General features: G+C 43.3%; 1 long non-coding RNA gene across 3 annotated transcripts in view; it reads left to right on the forward strand.

Moving 5' to 3' along the window:
- Positions 1 to 3218: 3218 nt before the first annotated feature.
- LOC112062681 (uncharacterized) overlaps positions 3219 to 6786 on the forward strand; it is a 14557-nt gene continuing 10989 nt past the window's right edge. For 2 of the 3 annotated variants that reach the window (XR_008616374.1, XR_008616375.1), the window contains exon 1: positions 3219 to 3307. This is a non-coding gene — a long non-coding RNA (uncharacterized lncRNA). Of the gene's footprint in view, positions 3308 to 6233; positions 6405 to 6786 lie in introns of all 3 variants that reach the window. The other variant, XR_002890859.3, reaches the window with a different exon arrangement.

Below are 6786 nucleotides of genomic sequence, written 5' to 3' on the forward strand. Positions count from 1 at the left end.
AATGTCAGAGTTTTGCCAACTTAGATTAAAACAGAAGCAGACTAAAAGATAGGGTACTAGTTAAGTTATAGCTAATGTGACATCAGTATAAAGGGAAGGGAGTATTCATTTGGCGGGACATAAATTCAGAAAGATTTAAAGGAAATACTATTTGGGGAAGCAAGTTTGGAAAAGGACCAGTCAAGAGTCATGCCAAGGGCTACCATCCTCCATCAGTAACTTACCTCTCTTGTGACAGGGTCTACTTCTATCAGTCCGTGTTCTGAGCCAAGGAGCACTGTGTCTTGTTCAGTTCAGGGAGAAGCACTGAGGTTTCCCTGGAGCCTGAATATCCCTGAACTCCAAGCTCTGAAATAATTTTCGATTTCTCATGATGAAGCGACTCTGGAAAGAAAAGTACAAATATCTCTCTTTTTTTAAAAACATCTTTATTGGAGTATAATTGCTTTACAATGGTGTGCTAGTTCCTGCTTTATAACAAAGCGAGTCAGTTATACATATACATATGCTCCCATATCTCTTCCCTCTTGCATCTCCCTCCCTCCCACCCTCCCTATCCCACCCCTCTAGGTAGTCACAAAACACCGAGCTGATCTCCCTGTGCTATGTGGCTGCTTCGCACTAGCTATCTATTTTACGTTTGGTACTGTATATATGTCCATGCCACTCTCTCATTTCGTCACAGCTTACCCTTCCCCCTCTCCATATCCTCAAGTCCATTCTCTAGTAGGTCTGTGTCTTTATTCCCGTCCTACCCCTGGGCTCTTCATGACCTTTTGTTTTTTTTCTTAGATTCCATATATATGTGTTAACATACGGTATTTGTTTTACTCTTTCTGACTTACTTCACTCTGTAGGACAGACTCTAGGTCCATCCACCTCAATGCAAATATCTCAATTTCGTTTCTTTTTATGGCTGAGTAGTATTCCATTGTATATATGTGGCACATATATACAAATATCTCTTGATGAAGCTATAATGTCTCTGAGAAATTGAAACAGCTTAGTAGCGATAAATGACACTCCAAAATAAGCAAAATGATTCAGGGAGCAGAGAAGTTAGAATAACCAGGAAAAAGAAAAAGATGTAATCTGAATCCACACAGAGATGAGTGGTAGAATCAATTGTGTAAATCTATGGTCTACAAATTGAGGCTGTGATGGGAACCAGGAAATGTTTGACTTTACTCCCTCCCCTTTTAGTATAAAAGAAGCCTGAATGCTATCTCAGGCAAGATGGTTCTTTGGGGGCATGAGCCCCCCATCTTGTTGTGCTGGCTTTCCGAAAAAAGTCCTTATTCCTTGCCCCAGCAACTCGTCTCTCGATTATTGGCCTGTCGTGTGGTGAGCAGTAGGAGCTTAGACTTGGTGACACAAGGGCAGCTCATCATTCATCTCCCTCCTCCCCAACCCTTCCAGCCTCAAAATGAACTTCTCTACAATTTCACACCTATCAAGCTTATTCCCTTACCTTCTCAGAAGTGTCCTACTCTTTTTCAATACCAGCAAAGGAGAACCCTCCAAACTTCCCCAGGACCTTGGCTTATCAGAACCCTTTCTTTACATCTGCAATCTCCAAACTCCCCTGCCCTCAAATGACTCATCCTTTCTCAGCCCTTAAATGCGCTAAAGATCTCTCCACACGATAAATCAATTCTGGATCCTCTCTGAAATTTCTGCAACTCCTCTAATTTCTTCCCTTGCTCCTTCATCCATCCACCTCTTGGCTAATTATCATGCCCATGACCACAAGTACCAAACAGATCACTAATATGCTTAGTAGATCTAAAAGTCTAGCCCTGACCCTCCCTAAACTGAACACTAAACTCACATTCTCAACCTCCTGCTGTTACCACAAGGATTTCTCAAAAGCACATCAAATGCAACCTGTTAAATGAAGTACCTGCTATTCTCCACCAAACTACTTTCCCCGCTGGGGACATGGCATTCCTACTTTCTCTGTCCTCCAAGCTGAAACTGTGTGTCTGCTTCCCTTTTGCCCACACTTTCACAGTAAACTATTTACTGGTTACTGCCCTGCCTGTCTGTGTACGGTTTGAATCCTTTACATAGTACGTAATTTTAAGATCCGGTTTGTGGCCTACATCAAATACCGACTGAGCACTTGCTAAGTGGTAGTCTGGCCAAGAGATGACTGACAGTCACTGCCTCCTCAGAGGTCACAGCTTAACGGGGGAGAGGGCCACATAAGATACCACGTTACATGGAAATGCACAGGGACAACATCTCCAAGGAAAAGCTGCAGATGCGAGAAGGGACTCGCAGCACAGTACCTGAACTTCTCTCTACTACCGTCACCTTCTATCATGCATTGTTGCGCTTTAATTGGTGCATTACTTGATTCGGCGGTATTGTCGGCAACTGCAAGGAATCCCGAGACTGGCTAAGTGTGCAGCTGGAGGAGCAGCATGTCATTCCCCCTCCTGCCGCGCCGCGCAGATCCCACTGATGGCCGCGGATGCAGCAGGCGGCAAGACTACAGAAAGAGGACTCAAGGAGGGCAGAGGTGGTCAAGCCGCACTTCACTCCCAGCTCAGCAGCAGACAGCGGTTGGGCACTAGAAGGTCCCCTTCATCAGGAAGCCCTCTGACGGACAGGGCCCGTTTCCGTGCACCCACCCCAGCTACGTCGCTCGAACGCTCACCTATGCTGCGCTCTGAGGACCCCCAAACAGTGGTGCGTCCGCCCAGGGCTGCGCACGGGCCTCTCCCTGTCCGCTGCTTCTGCCTGAGCTCTCGCGACACGCACTGGGTCTCTGAGCCGCGGGGCCGCTCGACCCCCTCCGGTAGTGACTGAAGCCGGGCGGAGGGGCGACCCGCGAAACACGTACTCGCAAGCGAAGATACCCCAACACGCGCCGACCGGCGCAGGAGTGACGCCGCGAGGCCGAAGGGCCATAGCTTGCCTGCTTCGTCGCCCCGCAAAGATTTGTGAGGAGCGGCACTGGCCGCTGCCCGCTATCCCTACATCCTACTGACTGGCCTATTGTGTTTGAGCCCCGCTTTGACGTCAGACCCCAAAGGTCAGTAAGTGGCACCGGTGGGTGGAGCCTGCGGAGCCTGGGGAGCAGCGCGCGTGCGCACAGAGCGTGTCCCGGGCTACACGCAGGAAAGACACCTTCCTCGGTGGCAAGCGGGGGGAAGAGTACAGGTCCCCCAGTGGGCGGGGTTTGCAGCACCTGAGGTCGCCATGGCTACCGAGCCCGAGACCCCTGAGGCCGCCTTGGCTGCGGAGCCCGCGGTGCTGTCGCTTGTGGATAGTTACTTCACTCACTGGTACAAAGCGGGTAAGTGGAGAATGATGTCAGTCTCTTCTGGGCCCAATTTGTCTAACAGTATAGAGAGTATGATGACAGATCATAAGCCACACGCGCCCTCGCCAGCGCTTCCTCCCCGCGTCAGGAGGAACTGGATCTCTCTGTTCCCCTGTAGGCCAAGGGAATGGCATTTGCAAAGACGTTGTAAACAGCACGGTGCATGCTGGGTAGGGCGAGCGCAGTGCGAGTTCACGAGGGTGGGTAGGTTGCGGGAAGACGGTAGACTAAGGTGAGATCCCCGAGGGAGGCAGGAGCTGGATTGCAATCTCCATGAGTGCCTAAAGGGATTTGAGGGGCTCCGTCCTCCAAGAAGATGCGATACATAAACTGATTTAAATGGTAGCGGTCTAAACTAAGGTAGAGGCATAGGGATGGAGAGAAGAGGGTGGGTTAGAGTAGAGGCATTTAGAAAGCAGAATCTAACAGTTTTACTTAAAGGAAGTCGATGGTATTACACATTTGCCACTTAGAAGTAGGTATCCTGTTGTACAGGGTAAAGCAGTCTACGAACAAGTATTTACTCATAGCATCACACCTGACTTGGCAACATTGGAGAGCACGTTAAAATGTCATGGGGAGTACACCCATTTCTTGAGAAATACAAATAAGATATATTACTTCCAAACTACTAGAGGGAATAAGGTACTAAAGAACACTCAGTCCATCCAACAGAGACTCAACCAGTGCAGTACAAAACAGAAAAAGAGAATAATACATGAGAAGTGTAGGGAAAAAATCACAATAAATAGGAAGCAGAAATAAGATGACAGAAACAACTGCAAACTACAGATTACTAGGAAAAATTCAAAATGGAGCCCTATGATCTTTCAAAGAGCACTATCTAAATCATAAGGGCATGGAAGGGTCAAAAGTATATAGTTGTGAACATTTTTTAAATGATTATTTCAGTTGTTAAATGATTAAAAAGAGGGATTCAGGGCTAATGAGTGTGATTATCATTCTGAAGGCTCAAAATATACATATGCCAAAAATTCACTGAATTTGACAAATTCACAGAGTGGGAACTTTTAGTGTCTCTCTCAGTAACTGATTGATTAAGAAAACAATAACTATGAGCAATGATGAGGAAGATTTGAAGAACCCTATTAAAATCTTGATCTAATGGGTATGTACAGAATACTAGGTCCAAAGATTAGAGAATATATATTCTTTGGAAGCACAATTGGAACATTTAGAAAAGCTGATCATACACTAGGCCACAAATATGTCAGCGATTTTCAAAAAAGAGTTGTGAAGGTGGAAACCGCACTCTCTGAACACAATGTAATTAAGTTAAAATATAATGACCCAAGAAAACAGAAACAAACAATTTAGGGTGGGAACGTTTAAAAGTACGACCTGAATCAAGTGATACATATGACCAACAAGGGATAAATTGTAATTATTAATCATAATAGAAATTAGGAAATACTGCAACCAAATGATAATGAAAATAGCCCCTATAAAATCTTGTGGAATACACCCAAATGGTAGTTTGAGGGACATTCATAACACCAAATGCTTGTATTAGAAAAGCAGAAAGACAACAGATTAATGAGCTAAGCAACAAAAATATGAAATTAGAATGAGAAAAACAGAATAAATGCACGAAAGTGGAAAGAAGGAACATTTATCAAATTCAATGTAATTAAGTTAAAATATAATGACCCAAGAAAACAGAAACAAACAATTTAGGGTGGGAACGTTTAAAAGTACGACCTGAATCAAGTGATACATATGACCAACAAGGGATAAATTGTAATTATTAATCATAATAGAAATTAGGAAATACTGCAACCAAATGATAATGAAAATAGCCCCTATAAAATCTTGTGGAATACACCCAAATGGTAGTTTGAGGGACATTCATAACACCAAATGCTTGTATTAGAAAAGCAGAAAGACAACAGATTAATGAGCTAAGCAACAAAAATATGAAATTAGAATGAGAAAAACAGAATAAATGCACGAAAGTGGAAAGAAGGAACATTTATCAAATTTAAATAAAGAGAAAAGAAGAAAAAATCCATAAAGAAGTTCAAGCAAACCAAACGCTTGTTGTTAGGAAGTGCAAAAGTAATGGATAAATGTATACCAATGGTCACTGAGAGAGAGAGGGACACAAGTAAAAGATACTAGGAATGAGAAAAGAAGTAATCATTTGGATACAGTAGATATTTATGTAAGTAGCATATCACTTAATTTGAATTACTTAATTTTAAAACAGATGAAATAAATAATTTTCTCAACCTACCAAAATTAAATCAAATAGAAATAGACTGATCATTTCTATAATAAAAGTATAATCCATCATAAATACGGAATGCAGGGCTTCCCTGCTGGCGTGCTGGTTGAGAGTCCACCTGCTGATGCTGGGGACACGGGTTCGTGTCCTGGTCCGGGACTATCCCACCAGCGGCCGCTGAGCCTGCGCATCCAGAGCCTGTGCTCCACAACGGGAGAGGCCACAACAGTGAGAGGTCTGCGTACCACAAAAAAAGTAAATAAATAAATACGGAATGCTAAAACTAAAATTGATAAAGCTCTTCAAAACTTTTCCATGGTCTCAAATATTACTATTAAATTTCATGTCTGTAAGATCAACCCCATCTCGGACTGACAATTTATCTACTTATTAATTCATATCAGGCCAGCCCATACACTTGGGAACCTCATCCCCAATTTTGGATTCTACTGTTTTTACAGGCTGATAGGGTTAATTACTTGAAAGCCCTCATGTGATACTTCCAGCTTTATCACACAGATATCAGCAAATCTCCAAAACACTCACATAAACAGCCTTTACATGATCTGCAACCTGGAGAATTTGCTTTCTGAAATAAGTGTCAGAAAAATCTGGCCTTGAGCGTAGGTTAAAAAAAAAATGTCTTACCAGGTACTGTTAACAACTCACATCAGTAAAACTCCAGAGTGTTGATCCTTGAGTGGTTCCTCATCACATCCCCATCTCTACTGGATATCCACTCCATCTGAAGACCTTAAACTGAGGATTCGTAGCAGTCTTCTAGGTGACACTGACTTAAGAAGTGGACAGATTCCTCGCAAGGTGACAGAATGAGATTAATTTTTTGATTCTCTAAGACCTTTTTCTCCTCCTTTACTATTAATATTGTCTATCACTACACTGTGATGTCTTCTAGCACATTACTGTGACCTTCATTATCCTTATTGTATTTTTTACTCCTGTGATCTCCTTCTACCACTTAAGGAAAAACATCTGACATTCCCAATCAGACCCTGCAGACAAGACACAAGTGCTGCTCCTTTAAACACTCTTAAAGGCAGATTTCTTTTTGAAGGCCCCTTCTGATTTGTCAGTTTGCCTTACAGCATTAATCCCAACCTCCAGACTTTGAAAATTGGACACTGACCTCCTGCTGAGGTCATTACAATCCTATAAGCAAGTCCTACTCAATCAGGAGTAGGCT

The sequence above is a fragment of the Physeter macrocephalus genome, chromosome 21, assembly GCF_002837175.3.
Source record: "Physeter macrocephalus isolate SW-GA chromosome 21, ASM283717v5, whole genome shotgun sequence".
NCBI classification, from domain to species: Eukaryota; Metazoa; Chordata; class Mammalia; order Artiodactyla; family Physeteridae; genus Physeter; species Physeter macrocephalus.